Raw genomic sequence first — 20141 nt, forward strand, 5'->3', positions numbered from 1 at the left:
AGTATTTATACTACTACACCACTAGTATAATACCACTACAGTTGCGAATATAGCACAGTATCCCTTCCGATAGATCTCACCCAGCTTTAGGCATAAACTAAACAAGCTAAAACTTGAGGTTTTACAAACTTTGATCTAAGTAATATTTGTATTGTAAATTTCCTTTTTTCAGGTTTCGGTTTGTTGCCATTTGGAGAGTATATACTGATGTATCTTATTGACTTGAAATTATTTCAAAAGTAACTTTTAACTATTTTTTCCAGTTTATTACAATTACATTACAATCTATAAGAGATCAAGTCAGAATATAAAAATAATTTACGTTTCACTTTAAATACATTTGGTAGCAGCTTTTATGATTAATTGTATATTAGAGAGTCTAATTAATGAAATTGCAGAGAAGTGGATATTGCAGTAAGCAAGGCAAGAGATAATGAGATCATGTACAAGGAGTTTGGTGGTCTCTCGGGACGGAAAGGGGTGTATTTTTGTTGGTGGCGAACATGAAAAAGAGGTGGGCAAATAAATATGTTATTAACAGTTAGGGAGATATCAGAGGAGATTTAGATGGTGAGGTGGGAAAGACAGTGAAGTTCATTTTTATTCAAGTTCAGTTTTAGGTACCTGACACCCATCCATGATGCAATGACTGACAGGCAGCATGAAATTTTATCTAGGACAAGGCAGAGGTGGTTCATTTGTGTATCATCTGTTTTTATTGTAGGCCAAAGGAGGATATTAGTTTGCCAAGGGAGTAGGTATAAATAGAGAAGAGTACTGGTCCATAGACTGAACCTTGGGAAACATTGACATGGAAAGGAGAAGGAGAGAAAGAGTGTCCATTGAAAGAGATTTGGAATGAATCATCCAGAGTCTGCAGCAGAAAGGGTGACCAAGAGTGTCAAAAGCAGAGAAACATCCAGGAGAAGGAAGACAGTAAAGTTACCTTGTGACTTTGCTCTCAGGAGATCGTTAACCACATTTGTAAGAGTTTTTATTTCAATTGAGCATGAAGTTTAGAAGCCAGATTGTGAGGTGAGTGAAGTGAGTGCACTAAGGAAGTTGGGTTTCAAGTAGTTTCTTGAGTAGTTTGGAGGCATGTGGAAAAGTGTCAAAAGAACATTCACATATTGGAAAGCTCAACCAGTGCAGAGGCCAGGGCAGATAAATGGGCATGGGGTAAAGAAAAGAGAGAGAGGAGATGTAACCTTTTGTGGATATATTGTGTGTTTGGCATGCCATGGTCGGGGGGCTAGCGGAATGGGTGAAGTAAGAGGTTGCATTGACAGGTAAATGTGTGTTGTCAATACATTTTATGTATTTAGGGATCATATTTTCAATTAGTACCCTATATGCTACATCATTATTTTAATTAATTGAATAATTAATAAATTGTTTGCATTTTTGCATATCAGCTCCTATGGTTTGAAATGCTAAAAGCAGGAGATGGTTACAACAGATGAGGCAATGGTGACATATCAATTCGGTGTCCTAACACTGCAGGATTTTACCATAACTCTATCTTCTACCATAACATGTAAGGCAATCTCCAAATCTCTATACCTGTACATATGTACTCCCTTTAATTGATTTGATACCTATGGACCAATTTTGTTATAAATTTACATAGCTGTGTATGATACTCATCTCATTAGAGATATTTAATAGAGAACTAAATTTACAGAAAAGGACATAGAACCCTCATTTTAGGATGTTGTTCTTGCAAGGCTCTTGCACAGCATCATTTTAATTAATTTTTCTAGTTCAGTTTTTCTATTGGTTCACAACTTTTTTTTTCTTTGTGGAAGATCTCAGGGGGAAACAGAGGGATCTGTTGGGTAATTTACTTGCATATTAATCCCACCAACGCAGCCCAGTACAAATAACATGTGTGTGATGGTCACTATTTGTATAAATGTATGCACAGGATGATGGCCAGGGCAGACAGAAAGTCTCTCAAGTCCATGGCATTTTATTGTGGGAACAGAAGAACAGAAGGTAACCACATACCTTACTAGAAATACAGGTGACACGGGAAAAGATTTGGAAGGCAATGATTTTAAGCTGTTCTCAGGTTCTTTTGCTAATTGAAAATTTTACTTCTTTTTAAAAGTAGCAGTCAATTACCAGATGTCATATAGAATAAAGAAGAAGGAGAGGAAAGTCACACATTCCCCACACATAAAAGTCTTGGGTAACTTATTTCTGCAAAGTTGAGGAGAGTGGTGGGGAGCTAGGGAAGGAAGGGTGGGAAGGGAAAGTAATTAATATTCTTCTCTGTCTCTAGAGAAAAACAGAAAAGGCTGAGGATGCAGCAAATGCTTTACTGTTCTGACTACAATATTATGGATAATGTTGAAGCTTGTTTTTTGGTGCCTCATCATCTCATATATATATGGACTAAGCCAATTGGCAGCATAGGTGTGTATGTGGCAGATACACTTGGCCTGACAAAACACCCTGCAGGTGGCTACAGAAACTTCTAAGTTCCTCAACTTTTTATGTGATCCATTAGTTCTGGAGACAGAATTTCTTTAAGCAATACTCCAGATTGGCCTGCAACAAAACAAGAAATGAACCAGCTAACTCACCACATACGCTATAAACACAATGTAAAGTCTCCTAGACCATGCACTTACTGGAGATCACATTGCATCTCTTATAGATCCATCTGTTTAGCCAAATAAATGTCAGACTGTAAGAAAATAAGAAACTACGGTAAGCAACTAAAGGATTTCCTGTGTCTTTAAATTACTTTCTAGTCTATGCCTGTTCCAAATCAATTAGGTAGAAATAAGAGTGAGATCAGACTAAAGTGTTCCTTATAATAAACCGCCTTTTGCTCATCTTCCCCTTTTAAGGGCAGTCATTAGTGGTGGCAAAGCACAGCAGCTCCCAAGCTGGAGAGGCTCTGGAGAATGGAAGCAGGTGGTGGTGTTTATGCTGAGAGGAAACTGATAGATCTTGACCTATGCTTGTGCCATCTGGAATGAAGATATCAGGTCATGCGTTCTGCAGCAAGAGAACAGTAACTGAGCCTGGAGAAAAGTCACACTTTCTGGTCTGTCATCTGTGCGGGGGCAGGAAGAGATGAGAGCTGTGTATGCGGATCCCTGAGGTGCTAATCCCCATGTCAGCAACATGAGAGCACATGGATGGGAAGCGTTTACCTGACCTCAGCAGTTGGACTTAGAAGAAAAAATTTCTAATGATGAGACTTTTGAAGAAGATGCGACTAGTTGACTTTTCCTCCTAAAACATATAAACTTGAAAATATCGTGGGATCCTCCTGGCAAATTTATGAACAACCAAGCAGAAATGACTGTTGTACTTTCCTATGGAGAAGTGCCGCTCACTCATTCTTTTCCTTCCCCTCTTTTTAGAACAGAACAGTGCTGTGTGTACAGTGCTCATTTGTGACCAGGGTATCTCGGACCTTCTATCCCTCCCATAATATTTACCACCACTCCCCTTTATTTCTCCCCCAAAAACCCTCACCCCTGCTTACCAACCATAATCCCAACCATTAGGGACACAGACACCAAATTGGGTTTAAATTGGCTGACAAGCAGCCGTTTATTAACATAAATAAATAAGTCAACCATTCCAAAATAACAAAACAAATAAGGAAATAAATAACCTAAAATAATAAAGTAACTAACCCAAAAAATAACAAAGCTTACACATTTACATTTCCAGCAAACATGACATAACAAAACACCCCCAACTAATATAACCTAGCTAACTAATAACCAAATTTCCCACCATATAAACCAATGTAATCATAAACAACAATAGATCCCACCATAATAAACTCCAGCCTTAATTAAACCCAAACAACCAGGTTGCAGATCTCGGCAGGCCAAATCCGCCAAACAGGAGTTTAAACCTTTCCAAAAACTCCAGCACCACCTCAGGAGCCATAAACCTCTGTACACCATAAAGTAGTGAGGGGAACCCCCCCAAAGAGGAGTCCCCCCAACCAAAATACACCACATACCATACATTGGATCTTTGCCCTCCAAGACCCCAACCGCCAACTCCCTGACTCCCCCAAACTAGATAAGCAAAAAGGTGGGTGGGTGGGCGTTAACTTTTCTTGCTAAAAGAGGGCTTCCCACTTCTGTTTCTCCCTTTTTAAACCCCCCTTTAACTAAACTCCAGCCCAGTATCCTCCTTCCCGTTAAAACCCCCTAGCGGTAATCCTGAGTGTGACTCGGGGTGGATTTTATCTGCAAATAGCGGTAATCCAAAGTCACACTCGGGGTAGCTTTAAACTAGAAAAAAACCCACTTACCTTGCTCCGTTGTCGTCCCTCGTCGTCCTCGCAAGTCCTGGGAACAGGTCCTTCCTCCTTGATCTCAACCCGGCGAATGCAGCGACGATCTCCGGGGTTACCCGGTGACATTGGTGCATGCGTCGGTGCTGGGGGGCGGATCGGCGGGAAATTCAAATAATTTTTAATTGGATTCAATACAAAATAGCTGTATTGAGTACATTACAAAGAAATCTTTATATAATATATATATTATACATGCTACTGTACACTTACATTACATTATTTTTTTTTAAAGATTTTTGTGTTTTGTTATTTAAAGTTTATTATTAAATGTAATAAATTTATTAAATATTGATGAGTTTTGCCTAAGAAATATAGCCTACAATGAAAAATGCATTTCCATGCAAAAAATTGTACCGCTTAGGCCTCCCACCCTGTCATGCAGGCCCTGCGCTTTTCCCTTAAGGCTACAGGCCTCTCTTTCTCCTGTCATATGATCCTAAAAGATAGTTTGCAGTGACTAAAATCTGACATTCATCTGATATCCCTACAGGACTTAAAATCACACTGTGCTCAAAGAACACAAAGACTTAGGAAACAATTGTGTATGTATTTTGTAGCTTTTACGAAATCTGAACTGTAACAGATAAGAAATGATAAATCTGAAAACCTCTCTCTCCTCTCTTTCTGACTTGTTTATGATTCTGATAATATAAAGTGCCTTTCATAGTGTTGTTTGCATTGAATGCAATGAATTCATTATTTTTGTGGTTTTTCATTTTTATTTGGTTTATACTATATATACTTCTGACTGCACCTTCAGATTATTACACAGTAAAATTGCCTTATTGAGATATGAAGAAGATTAAAACATTGCAGTAAAACATGATGTATGCATTCATCCATTATAGTAAACACTATAATTATTTTAATTAGTAAACAGCATTATAGTGAACACCTGTAAGGGATTGGTTCAGCATCATAGTGAACACCTGATAGCGAATTGGTCCAGCATCATAGTGAATACCTGGAAGGGGATTGGTCCAGCATCATAGTTAACACCAGGTAGGTGATTGGTCTACCATCATAGTGAACACCTGGAACGGGATTGGTCCAGCATCATTCTGAATACCTGGAATGGGATTGGTCAAGCAACATAGTGAACACCCGGAAGGGGATTGGTCCAGTATTATAGTGAATACCTGGTAGAGGATTGGTCCAGCATCATAGTGAATACCTGGAATGGGATTGTTCCAGCATCATAGTGAACAACTGGAAGGGGATTGGTCCAGCATCATATTGAATACCTGGTAGAGGATTGGTCCAGCATCATAGTGAATACCTGGAATGGCATTAGTCCAGCAACATAGTGAACACCGGAAAGGGGATTGGTCCAGCATCATAGTGAACACCTGGTAGGGTATTGGTCCAGCATCTTAGTAAACACCTGGTAGGGGATTGGTCCAGCATCATAGAAAACACCTGTTAGGGGATTGGTCCAGCATCATAGTAAACACCTGGTAGGGGATTGGTCCATCATCATAGTGAACACCCAGTAGGGGATTCGTCCAGCATCATAGTAAACACCTGGTAGGGGATTGGTCCAGCATCATAGTGAACACCCGGTAGGGGATTGGTCCAGTATCATAGTAAACACCTGCTAGGGGATTGGTCCAGCATCATAGTGAACACCCGGTAGGGGATTGGTCCAGCATCATAGTGAACACCCGGTAGGGGATTGGTCCAGCATCATAGTAAACACCTGGTAGGGGATTGGTCCAGCAACATAGTGAATACTTGTTAGAAGATTGGTCCAGCATTGTAGTGAACACCTGGTAGAGGATTGGTTCAGCATCATAGTAAACACGTGGTAGGGAACTTAAAACTGGAACCCTCTACACAAAAAAACAGAATTCTCTTTTGGGTTGATCAATTTAGCTTTAGTTATGTTTTTGATGATTCTGCAATATTGTATGACCCAGAAAAAGGCCTGATTGATGAGTTCATAAAATGCAGTTCTTGAGATATGTTTAAAGTGAAACTTAAACCTATCAGTATTGTCTGGGGTCCTCTGCCTGTAGCCAGATAAGAATCCCGTCTGCTTTGGAAAGCTTTGCTATAGAAAGTTCTTCACAGTGTAACATCATATGTTGAAAAACTATTAACAGATCATTAAATGCAGAGAAATATTTTTTGAAACCTTGTCAAAATCATCAGCCAGCTTTAACCTGATCTACGATTTGGCACACGAATTACATTCATTCCATTTCTTAAAAGTGTGTCCAAGTGGTGGTATTAGATGTATAACATAAATAAAATAATCAGTTCCACATATTGACAAAATGATAAAGAGTAGGAGTAATGTGTTGAAGGATTACTGTGAAGGTAAATAGTTATGTGTAAATGAAAATCTATATACCCATGACATTGATTATAAACAAATACCACACAGCGTTCCAGCCAATAATGTGCATAAAAATTCTTATAACGCTATTAAAATACAGAAGGATTAGCATGAGCAGAACCTACAGGTACACAAAACATGGTAATCTAAATAATGCCTAGTGCCCATGTCTGTTACCAGGGTCACTGCCCACATGTACTACTAGAACATAATTAGAACAAATACTTGAATAACATCAGATTATAATGGTTCCATTGCAGATGCGGGGAAAAGTAATTCATGGATCTGTCGGTTATCCTGGCATTCCCTGGTGCTGCTGGTACTGAATGAATTCCAATGCATGTGCAGGAGTTACATCACCCTGGCCCAGCCAGTCAAGATTGTTGAAGAATGGAACCAGGGAGAAAAAAAGATGGTGGTGACGGAGCAGAGAAGGTGAGTGTGTTTAAAAGTTAATGATTGGGCAGGGTAAGGGTATTTTATGGAAGAAGGAACATTGCCTGTCCCTTCTGGTCCTTTATTGCAGAAGATGATAAAACAATGACCAGTGTCCTCTAAAGGGCTTTTCCCCAACCCCTCTATACTCACCATACCTGGGAAAGACGTGACATTATTTCATCAAACATCTGGCATTAGTCAAACCAGCAGGTCTTTAGAAAAGATTTACTTCATGTAAAAAATAACACTTTTGTACAGTACTCATGGATTCTTCCCTATTATTCCTATAAGCTACTCCATCAACTTTTGCATCAAGATATGGGAGCTTCCACCCACATTGATAATGCCTGTACACTTTTATAGCTGTCAATTAAAAACCTTGTAAAAAAAATAGTGATTTATTACTAAAGCGTACCTAAACTCAACATTTTTTCTTTAATTAAACGGTAGACAACCCTTATATGTAAAGAAAAAATTATATTAATTTTTTTTTTTTTTTTTAAGTGCAACACCCTTTTTTTTTAAAAAAAAGGAAAGGTGCAGCACCCTCCCCCTTCCCTTTAGTCTTGCTTGCCTAGGCGGTCAAGACTGAATGGGAGCGCAGAGCATCCCAGGATACCTACATCACCCATCCCGGGAGGCTCTGGGTGCTCCTTCTGTGTATGCCCTGATCTTTGACATGCGCAGAAGGGGAATTTTTTCTATTAAGGGAAAGAGATGCTTTTTTTTCCCCTTCACACCGGGCTATATCACGCAATCTCGCACCTGCGCAGGTGACATGCCAAGAAGACCAAGGAAGAAGGAGGAGGTGAAAAAAGAAGATGGTGGTGCCCAGGGCTGACGAAGAGGTATTCCAGGACAACGCACGATTTTTTCGGTTTAGTTCTGCTTTAATATTTGGCCAATTTTTACTTGCAAGTGTAAAAATTTGCAGATTGCAGACAATAGGCACGGTGAGTGTATGTGAATGTCTGCTATGACATTTGGCCTATTAGTAATGACACCACGGGGCCTTTCACATGAATGTGTCTCTGGTAGAGCAACACTCAAGATTCCTACATGCCTGATTGCCCTGCTATGCACAGCTGACAGATTGTGCTGTGAGACATCCAACAATATGGAAAATCCGGATATTACCAGCAAATAATAGCAAAATAGAACCCTACAAGCACTGAACTCCACCAATAAGTTGCAACATTTTTTGCAATCCTATGACAAACATTGACATATTCTCTTTATTCCTCACTATGGTGGGTAACAGAGCAATACAAGGTAACACCTGTGCTTTCTGTTGCATTAGTTGCAGTACATTGAGAGGCAGGTGTGTTTGTTTTGGCCATGTGTGCATGTTGGGGTGTCTTTAAGGCTAAGTTCAGACTAGCATTTTTCGTATGTGGTAGCACTGTGATTACCCCATTTACCCAACCTCAAAAAACGGTCAACATTGGATCCAATGGATTTATTAGTTTTCCAATGTTTGATTGTAGTAGCATATGGTTTTCCAGATGCTACTTGCAGTGTCTAAGAATGGTTAACCAATCCAGCCTTTCACACATGTTTCCATATAGAATTAAAAAAAAAAGAAAATACCATGCTTCCACAAGCAAACCTGCACAAGTGTTTACAAATGCATAAATAGTAACTTCCTGTTACTGCTCCCAGGCATCTATTGGCATCCTCTTGATGCCCAAGGGTGGTAAATGAAACCATTTTAACCACAAGTCTGAACATAGCCTAAATAATAATAGCAATGCAATGAAACATGCATACACCATGCCACATGCACTAAAATACACATGCAAAAACTGTTCAACCAAAAGAGTTATAAGAAAATAAATCTTGCTTAAGCTACGTACACACGTCCAATTGTTCTCGCCCGATAATCAGGTCAGGGCCGATATCAGACAGGAATCTGGTGTGTGTACAGCACCTGTCGTCCATCGTTCGAAAGACCATCCCTGCGAATCCACAGACGATGAACGATGAACAATCCTAATGCAAGGGAAGGGGGAGAGGGCGCAGTGGGGTGCCACTCTGTCCTCCCCACCTCTGCATAGAGCACAATGGTGCTGTATGTTTAGCACTCGTTCATGCATCGTGCAGGCCTTTGTCGTTGGAAAAGATTGTGAAAGATACTTTCCAACGACAATAAATGCACGTGTGTATGCAGCTTTAGATTTTATTAGGTCTGTTACAATTACACCTCTCCCCACTTTATTTTATGCCTTAGGAAGGAACCTGAAACTGATCAGAAATTAGCTCTTATTTCTCTAAGTAGACTAAGAACAGTTAATTTATCTTTGGTTGCTATGCATCATACTATTTTCCATTGTTTTTTTACATTTGTCCCTTGATTACTGATGTGATCAAATATTTTATTGATATACAAAGCACACAGCTCCCCAGAGGATGGCCATGTGCAGTGACCTATACTCAGGGCCTGTGAGTGAGTGAGTGCAGGATTGCAGATTTTTCTCTGCACAGGTTTTCAGTGGATTTACAAGAGCTAGCTAGGTATATATATATATAAAGAGAAAGAGATAAACCCTGTCTCTGTGCTCAGTGGCTATAGTGTGGAATCCTTTTACTTAACGTTCCTAAGGTCCAGTTACAGCCTCATTCCAGCACTCCTCCTGTGTAGATTTCTCTTTATGGAAGTTTGGCAGTTCAGCAGGAAATGTTTTGGCTAGGAGATCAGATTCATTATAGAGCTAGTGCAGAGTTCAGGCTGTGTCCTGAATTACTGAGATGACCCTTTTTGTGTACAGACATGGTCAAATGTTTGCAAATATTGTTACAAAGCAGAATAGGTGCCAAGTACACAGAGGGTAAGCTGCCAAATATCCTAGGATGTGGTACCAGCTTATCACTGCTCCTGATGCCCAGGCACCCCTCTGGTAGCGAACGCGTTAACACCATGAACCCGATCTATCTGTTAATTAATCGCCTTAGGGGTCTCTGCATAACAGGGCTGGAGGTATTGTGTTTATGTGTCAGAATTCAGGCAAGAAATACCTGGACTCTGGGATGGTGAAAATGTATTATTCAAGTATTTTATTTAGACCTGTACACAGCATTTGTTGTAGGGCATTAATTAAATTATCAGATAAACAGTCAGATCTAGGGCTTATTTAGGGGATTACCACAGATGTTGACACAAACATTTAATATATTAGCATGGCTAAGGGATCTGAATTGAATGGTTTATATACAGTATCTGGACATAGACGCAAGATTCTTACGTAAGTGTTGACTAAAGTAGCATTAAATATGTTCCTTATAGTTGGTGATAACCCTTTATCCAGGCTAATAGGAGTAAAACAATTCCTACACATCAAATTTGCAACTGTGTTGTATTTCTTCAATAGAACGTGATACAAGGTGAAAGTACCTACAGACACATTACTCAACTTTTCCCATGACTGAAATGACCTTGATGATATAACAAGGATTCCTGAACTTTTTAACATGGGGACCTTTGAAATATATTTCAGGTCTTCAGGGAACTCCTACTTTAATCACTATATCCCCAACTCATGGTATATCAACATGGTGATCAGTAGGAAGAACGCCTTTTAAATTGCTGAGCATTGGGAAGAATGTCACCCCTACAGATAGCCAAAAAGATCATTGGTAATTACTAAACTGACCCAAGAGTCACAAACTGGTCATTTCTCAAGGAACCCCTAACAACCTCTGGAGGAACCCTAATTAGGAAACACTGATAAAACATTGGAAAATCCAACTTAAAGCACAACTACGACTAGCCAAAGCACTATGACTTGGTTCTTGCCAGCAGAACTATTGCATTAGATATATCTTTTGAATGAGTGACGCCATTCTCCCTTCTGCATTGGACAGCTATGCCTAGCTCTGATAACAGCCCTTTCCAGACAATTACGTAAAATGCACAGACCCTTTCACCCCCATCACTGTCCAGCACTACTCACTAAGTGTAGTGTACTTCTAAGCAACATTTATCATTTCTGTTAAGCTATTTAAGCCATCATGACAACTTCAAAATGTCGGTTTATCACACCAAAGGGAAAACTAGGACAATGAAGATTCAGACAGCAATAAATCAGGACAAAGCGTTGCATATTTGTATGTAAACTGCTATGAAAAAAGGTCCAGTAGGATGCTGAAATTCTTACCAGTGTCACTGACAAAACTGTCTTTCGCTTCTACTTTTTCTGTGCAACCTTAAGGCAGAGTCACTGCTTGGGGGCACATAAAAATATCATTTGTAAGTTCCCAACCACTCTTCACTGTACTGAAAATTTTATTTTGTCTGTATACCTGTTGGAGAGATCTATTCACCTGTTCAAAAAGGACACATGCGCCGATAAAATCCTGCCAGAGTGCCACATCGATATCCCAGGAAGAGACACAATTCTTTGTGAACCACAGAAGCATCGTATGTTTGAAGAGACTAGTAATAATTTTAGTAAAAACTAGTAATAAAACCAGTTCTATTATAGAAACTAGTAATATAGATTTACTTTTATTAATAGAATAATTTTTAGAAAAAAAGTATGTGAAATAGTTAAATTGATTTTTATTTCACTTTGAACAGAAGGCTATGCCACGTACAAAGCAAAGGTGTACCTTAATCTGCAATCTAAAGAAGGAAAAGAAGGAAATAAGCTTCTAATTATTGAATAAAGGAACCAGGAAGACAAAGACCTATGTAGCAAGTGCAATGTGTGTCACTGTCAGGAATAACCCCTAAAAATAACCCCCAGGCTTCAGCAATAACCCCTAATAAGTGTCAGGGCCAACATTAACCCGTAGTAATAACCCCAAGAGAATGGGTGAGGTAGTCAAAGTAAATGGGAAAAAAAGTAGTGCCAATCTCACTGCACATGTGTGAGTTCAGGACTTTTTTACCATTTTACCAAAAAGCCCCTTCTGCAAAAAATATTTGGGTTAGGTCTGTCTTTTGATAACATTCTCTCTTTTGCATTAAACAGCCATTTGTAGCTTAAAAAAATTATTTATTAAAAAAAACAGAAAATTTGTACATTTTACAAGAGGTTTATCCCTTTTGTGTTAAGTAAAAATGTAAGTGATAGGTCCGTTTTAATGTAGTAAGATTCCCATAAGGAGTTTACATTTATAAAGGGTCTCTTGCAGTGCCAACGATCCATCTTTCTACCATGAAGGAAAAACAGGGCACATCACATTGGTAAATCCTGGCAAACTTAACATCAATGTTGATCAAGCAGAAGTTTTTTCAAAAATCAAATAACTGCAGGAAATGAATTATCTGCAGCAATCTGTGACTTACTTGATTACCAAAATAAAAGTGGAAAAAATATCAGGTAAAATTGTCTTGTGGCTTTTATTAAAATGATTTTGATTTGGACAACTTGTTTTAAAACAACTAGAAGTTCACAAGTTGTAAATTATTGAACATTAAGTGACAGATCGTTGTGATCCACATGAACTAATTTTTGATTAAACTCTGATAAAGAACTTTAAAATTGCTACAAAATCTCAAAGTCATATCATATTGTCCTATTTTGTATTACCATAGCTCCCAACTTCCTTTGACTAGAAAGGGTATACAAAGATGTTTTTATTTCATTTAGATAAAAGACACTCCTTGCCACACCCCTGTATATGAATACCCCGTTTCCCCGAAAATAAGACAGTATCTTATATTATTTTTTGCTCCAAAAATGCACTGGGGCTTATGTTTTTAGGGGATGTCTTATTTTTTCATGAACAAAAAAATCTAAATTTATTCTAATACAGTAATATCATGTTCTGGAACATAATCATACCTCATCAAATCCTGAATTCCATCTTGAATTTCCTGTGACTCCATTTCCTTTGGAACCATTGGTCCCAATTTCTCATGTCTAGCAATAGTGCTTTCTTTAAATGAGCACCTCTTGTCCATGCATTTATATATATTGTAGCTTATTTTGGGGGTAGGACTTATAGTTCGAGCATCCTCAAAAGTATGGAAAAATCATGCTGGGGCTTATTTTCGGTGTGGATCTTATTTTCAGGGAAACAGGGTATCATGAATTCCCAAAATAAATGATTAGTCAAAGCTGTTTGTATTTCTTTACCACTTCTTTTTTAATACTTTTGCAAGATAAATCAATTAGAGGTTGAGTGAAATGTTTAGTGTGGTAAAACAATTTGCAGTTATATGGTGAATTTTCTTTTATTTAGTACATCAGACTTTAGAAAAGTTACACATGAGGATGAAAAGGTGGCAGAATGATTTTGTTGCAAAATAGGGACAGTCCCTTCAAATATAATAAAATTAGTGTAAAATTCTGTTAATTAAAAACCAAAAAATTTACACCAGTAGAGATCATTGGGGCACATACCAGATTATCATGAGTGTTATCTATAAATAATTAGTCATCATGTCCCTTGATCAGCCTCAAGTTCATTTTCAGGACTTGCAGGCAGGCAGCATAGGTATCTGGGGAGGTGACACCTTGTGGAAAAAGATCAAGCTGCAGAGTAGGCTAAAAAAATGATAGTATTGATTATACTAAATGATAAATGATAATAATTGATGTTTTCTGTGGGCAGATTAGAAAATCAGACAAAAACCTATCTTCCAATCATTCATTCATTGATTTCTGTAGAGATGCCTTTCAAAACTTTTCCCTTTAAAAGAACTTGATAAAGGGCAAAAACCCTCTTTCACCAAAGACCTAGAGGCATAACTTTTTTTTTTGATAGAGTGTTTAAGGAAAATCTTCACATCGTTAGAGAAGGAAGTGACCCTATTGTAAATGTCCTCTGTTAGCTAAAAAAAAAGCTCTCCATAAAGATAAAAAATGTATTTGAAATGCATTTTCACACGCTATTGGATCTCAGCACACATGTAAAAGGCCTAAAACTCATCTCCAGGCAAAGCTCACTATCCTCCCACTCACTTTGTCAGATTCCTAAAAATAATACCTTTTGGTGCTCATTTTTACTCAATGGGCCTGATTTATTAACGCTCCCCAAGACTGCAGAGGATAGACTATCATGGGAGAAGCTGGGGGATCCTGCAAATTTGGAATGGATCTGGTCCAGGATTGAAAACATTTGCCAACTAATAGCAAATGATTGTAAAACAAATAGCAGTATTCTGGATCACCCAGGGTCTCTCATGATAGTCTTGGAGAGCTTTAATGCTATTTATTTCTAGAGCCAACACCACTGGACAGCCAACAGAAAATGTCCGCATCAATGAGGTCAAATAAATGGGGCTGACATTTTTTTTGTGGGGTGAAGCAATGACTGAAGAGAGGGGTTATTGAGTTTTAGTCTTAAAGTGGACATGTGCTTTGCTCATGCAGGCTGCGTGACACCAAAAATGTTTGTTGGTTGGGTCAACACATGGAGTCCAATGTTCACTACTTGGAAGTACCAACCATATAGTTTATTTGCTTTTGTAGTTGTATCTTAGCAGTGTGTCTCTCATGCATGTAGTTAGCTCTTCTTCTATTGCACATTTATATCTTCTTGTGGTTTCAGTTTCATTTGTAAATTTATCATTGTTATCTGCCTTTAACATGTTTGAAAATGCTGCATTGACAACCTTTGCCAATTCCTTGCATAGCTCTCTGGCTATTCAATTTTGTTGGCAAGATACAGACTGGAAAGTAGATTTTCAGGACTTTGTTCCATGCAGGTAATTCAAACCAGGGCCAGCAACATCAGATGCCAGCTGACATAAAAGAATGCCTGTAGGAAGAAATAAAAACCTAGATGGTCATAATTAGGGATGCCAACCGATTTCGCAGACATTCCAGGAAATCATTACTGGAGGATTCACAGGGCTGCATGAATGAATGCAGCCCTGGTAATCCTCCTGTGTGCGGTCCTCAGGCACAAGAGCATGCCGGGGATTGCACACTAACAGGAGGACAAGTCTCCCCATTCAACCTCTAGTGCCAGGGATCGCACAGTGAGCTGACCAATGAATGCAGTCATGGCTGATCAGTACAGCCCCCGGGACTTTTTTTTTCTTTTTTTAGAAAATTTTCGAAGGAAAATTTGATCTCGATCGGGATCAGTTTAAAAATCTCGCTCGCACATCCAAAATTACAATTTATATAAACACTTTTTTTCCTCTTTTAATTTGGCAATTAGTTTAACAATTTGCCTTTTTTATATTTTAAATTTCCTAACCTGGTGACATTATGGAAAAAAACACTATTACATTACAATCACAAATTGAACAGAATTTCTAGAAAGCAGATCACACACATTTGGTTTATGCTAATGTGAATATGAGTTCTCAACACAACTACAAGTGAACTACACTACAAGTGTGGTGACCCTGCATGTGACATGACAAGCCCTTCAATCCACAGTTGTTTTTGCCTGGACTTCAGCCAAGAACAGCTGCAGTGACAAATCTTCCTGCTGGATAGATGCAGCAGATAATTTTAGAATGGATTTTCCTCCCATTTTTCCACCTGCAATAATCAGCTTGGCCTAGTAACTTTAATGCAAATGTCTTAGATAGCAAGTCTCATATAAACATGAAGGACATAATGTGTGGCTTAAACTAAATATTTAATTTCTAAAAGTTTGCAGAAACCAAAGATCTAAGCACAGATCTAAAAGATCTAAAACCCTGCCCCGAAGTGCATACAATCTAGGGGATATTTTATATCAACTAAACCTGTCCACCTGTCCATGTTGCAGCACCTCCGACAATTTTTGGCAATCTTGATTGGCCGCTATCAAGGACTATTTAGGCTTTTCACGGGGCAAAGTGGTTTATGACATCATGTGCATGCAAAATCATGTTTTCTTATTTATTATTCTATTGCACATGATGGAGGAAAACTTTGCAAAGAGAATGTTCACCACACTTACAAAGCTGATTGAATTATGCCTTGTAAAATGAAAAGCCTAAACTCCTTTAGTAAATCAACCCCATTACATCTTAGTTTTTGGTGAAGCTGAAATAGCACAATATTCTCCACAGCATATTTCCATTATTTTTACATTTGATTCTTCTGTAAGCTTCACGAACGGTACTTAGTCCTCCCTAAATCTGCCTTCTGGCTTTTTCTGTTTCTCAGACAAGTTCTTTTCTCTTTTCACTTCCAGACTTCTGTAATTTTCCGTAATATAACTGAGCTATGTTCTGTACTGTTCTATGTAATATGTCTGTAGGGTTATCTAATTTCTTTTTCATTACATTTACTTGGATTTTATTGAAATAAGGTAGAAATGTTATCCTCTTGGTATAATATTCCAATGATAAATTATTTTATCAAGGAGTGCTGTATACATTTCCTTTGTCTATTAGGTGAAGTTTTGATGGACGTTGTCTAGTAACATGTGACAAGCACGGGTGATCCAATTCTAATCCACCTCAATGAAGCAGTATGGATGACATTTCTGAGGCTGCATTTCACCTGCTTTGTGTTGCATTTCTGCAGCCATAGTATGTCCTACTAAAATATGTTTGCCTTGAAGACAAGTCAGGCAAGATCCAGCCTTTCAATGTGATTTGTGTAGACTTTGCATAGACTTCATGAGTACTGTGCTGGAATGCAAAAGTCATTTGACAGCAATACCTATGAGCGCAAACCCAAAGACAAATCTATTCCTATCTCATTAGCTAAATTGGGTGTTCCTGCTAAAACCTTTGCACGTAACTATTGTGCATTGTGCCCAGCTTTCCTATAGTTTTTAATGGTGCAAATATATACTGTACCTGTGGACTGTGCTGTCCAATATCCTGCAGGCGTGTTGAAGATTCCTTTGATATCAATAGCAGTACCTGAAAATATATATAAACTTGAATAGACTCATAAAAGCATATTTGGATCTCTATTTTCATAACTGATCCCTTCTACTGTCACCAAGGTGTGTATCACTGCCAATCAGAAGCTCTGCCACTTCTCTTTATTGTGTGGACACAATCTAGCCTTTCTACGGCAGTGATTCCCAAATTTGTTAAATAATACAACAAACCTTTTGATATCATAACATATGATTCATAACATATCGATATGAAGTGGAATTCTTTAAACCCATATTACTGACAATAATATTATTATTATTATTATTATTAGTATTAACCTCCCAACCGTTAAGCCCGACCTTGGTACGGGCTAAAAAAAGTTGCAATTTTCGTTAACCCCGAACTTTTCTCCCTATATTAAAATCCTCACTTACCTGGTCCCGCTGTGCTCATCCAGCGTCGGGTTCGTGTTTCTAGGAGGGGAGGGGGAAGCAGCACACGATAGGAGGGGGTATATGGTATAGTGGGTAAGTAGTGAGGGTTTAGGAGGCAGAAGAAGACAGATAGGCAAGTTTGAAAAGATGCGTTTATATGAATGTAGGGCAAGTCTGAAAGAGCCAATAATTCTCTACATATAACCACCCAGTTTTGCATGCTTTCCCCATTATTTGCCCAGCAGTTGGCTATTATAACCCTTTGTTGTTATACCATAACTAAGACTTTACAGCATGGAACTGTATGAAAATGGCCAGAATTGCCAATGAGAACCCATTGGAGTATATGGTACAAAGCAGACACCTACGGTATGTCTAATCTCTGTACACTCTAATTTACAATGCAGCACTGAGATTACAGCACAGATTACAGAAATTGAAGGCACCCCAACAGCAACCCAGTTCACACAGTTGGGGAGTCGCATTGACCTACAAAGCTCCCTGGATGCATTTACCATGTTTATTCTATCTTACCTGCCCATAAAAACAAGTGAAACTCCTTTAAATTGAGTTATAACAGACCAAATGCTCACAACATCACCGTCTGTTTCTATTTTCAATGTATGCAACTGATGTAAAAAGGGGTACCAGCAAGCTCCTGCTCATTCCCATTAGCTGGAAATACCATATTGCTACACATGAGGACCATGCAAAATCATGTGCCAATTTGAGTTTTTTGTGAAATTGAATCTTGAACAATTCTGCCATATGCTACAATGCAAACTGGGCCTTTCAGAAAAGTGCTTGCAAAGTATTGTGTTTTGTGTGATCTGATTTCAGAGGACTACCAGGCAAAGTAAGGAGTAATTTCTAGCTATTTGGGTACTGACTGTGCCTGGTTTAACAGCAGCTATTTACATAATCCTTCCTGCCTGACCTCTCTGTTAGCCTACAGGGGCTCTGTGTAAACTCCATGGTCAGTTCCTTGGGCCATACAGTATCTATGTACATACATACATAATGTTTAGACTTGTTGATTGGCTATTAAGGTCTAAGCACTGCATCTTTGTAGAAATGGAAGTTTATATTGTCCTTCTTACTTAGAGATGTCAGTTATTTGTCTGGTCTCCTGATGAAGATTGGGGAGGGAGCATGGCAAAGGTGAGAATCAGTGGGCCTATGGTGATGCCCTATCAAGAAAACTGTCACTTTGCCCTTTGTGAGTATATTTACGGGTTCTCTTTAACATCCTTTCATTCATATGTAGCATTTTTTCTTTTAAAAGAAACATACACCACACTTCTAGCAAAAATATTGTTTCTGAGAATAGATTTTAATTATATAAGTAAAGGGGTTAGTTATATTTGGAGGGACTGCCGTCTAGCCCACTAACTTCTTTTAGATGGCTGTCCTTTTCCCTAGGATGAATGTAGTTTATCAATCATGGGTTAACCTTGAAAATTCCTAACTATCTATATCCCAGGGGACTCCTTTTGAAAATTATATTAATTTCCTAAAAAAAAGTGAGACTACATAATTTGCACTGTCACTGTTATATGGTAGTAAATCCAACTCCAGTGACAAAAGTGTAATTAATGAAGTTTTTGTCCTACCTTTAGGAATGATATAAAGACCCTTCTCCAATGTGAATGTTAACCAAGGCTCATTAATGTGTATTAAAGTTGGCTTAGCTGATCTGGCAGCTAAAGCTAAAACTAGTAAACATGCCAACATAACTCTTGCTAAACGCTGGGATGAAGTATCCATTTCTCAAGTACTTAAAATCTTTGGGAGTAAATCACTATCCCAAGTACAGTTGTACTTGGAAGTAAATGTTGAGAAAGTGATGCTCTCTTCACGACCATAAAATAGCAAGTATGAGAGGTAAGATGAGAGGTAAGGCCAAGTAGATGTAATAGCAAATTTGGACCCTGAAAATATCAAGGCACCCTAAAACCTATTGGATGAACTAGAATTCTTACTCAATGAGTTTGGCAAAAAAGGTCTTATATCTTCCTTTTGTATCTTTCCATCTGTGATTAAACACATAGTTTATAAGCCTTTTGGTTCTGAAAAGCAATTAGTGGTAGCAGAAGAAGCTGTTCATGCTGCCATCCACAATAATTACGGATGCTATAGAAGGTTCAGGGAGTCCTGAAAACAATCTATCGTCATTCCTAAGGGAAGTTTTTGCCCTTTGCCATTGGCTGAATCTGGACAACCAAGTTCTTAAAATAAGAACTTAAATCAAGTCTACCACGAAACATTAGGAAAAGAAGAAGGAAAAACATAGAGCTGGAGGGTTTGTCCAAAGGAAGAATACTGTATTCATCTTCCATGTATTTTTATACTACAGCTTCAACCTGAACTTTGCTGATGTCTGTGAAAGAAAGGGAATGGTCCTTCAACAAAAATAACATAAAAAATATATTTTTGGAAATAGCTGAGGTTTCAGGGGGACTTTTGATAGTGACATGGTCAATAACCTAATCCAAAGGATAATTCTAGTGACATGGTCAATAACCTAATCCAAAGGATAATTCTCTTTTCCAAATGTCCAAGGCCTGTAGATACAATGAATTGGATCTCATAACCCCATGCAGTTAATGTAAGCATTAATATTGATTTGTCTGTGTTTATAAAAAAAAACCCTCTGCTATGGTTGACGTCACTTATTCTTTCTGCTGGAGAATAATAGATTGTTCTGAATGGAACATCAAAAAATCCTCCAAATACATTGATTGATTAAATTTGAATTTCAAGTTTTAGAACTGTGAAAAGATTTGGGGAGGATGTCTGACAAATACCAAAGCCTTCAAATGATAAATGCCCCATCTCCATTGGATTTTTAGT

At 38.3% G+C, this 20141-nt stretch overlaps 1 protein-coding gene and 1 long non-coding RNA gene across 2 annotated transcripts in view; both read left to right on the forward strand.

Moving 5' to 3' along the window:
• Positions 1-806: 806 nt before the first annotated feature.
• Positions 807-4953, forward strand: LOC140330003 (uncharacterized). Its single transcript, XR_011920561.1, has 4 exons — positions 807-1035; positions 1416-1537; positions 2862-4656; positions 4704-4953. It is a non-coding gene; the product is annotated as an uncharacterized lncRNA (long non-coding RNA).
• Positions 4954-6979: 2026 nt separating this feature from the next.
• The window catches only part of LOC140328217 (uncharacterized), a 46773-nt gene continuing 33611 nt past the window's right edge, over positions 6980-20141 (forward strand). Inside the window, exon 1 of the mRNA XM_072407631.1 lies at positions 6980-7118. The gene's annotated coding sequence lies outside the window, so the exon portion shown is untranslated. The remainder of the gene's footprint in view (positions 7119-20141) is intronic.

Source organism: Pyxicephalus adspersus, chromosome 4 (assembly GCF_032062135.1).
Source record: "Pyxicephalus adspersus chromosome 4, UCB_Pads_2.0, whole genome shotgun sequence".
In the NCBI taxonomy this organism is placed as follows: domain Eukaryota; kingdom Metazoa; phylum Chordata; class Amphibia; order Anura; family Pyxicephalidae; genus Pyxicephalus; species Pyxicephalus adspersus.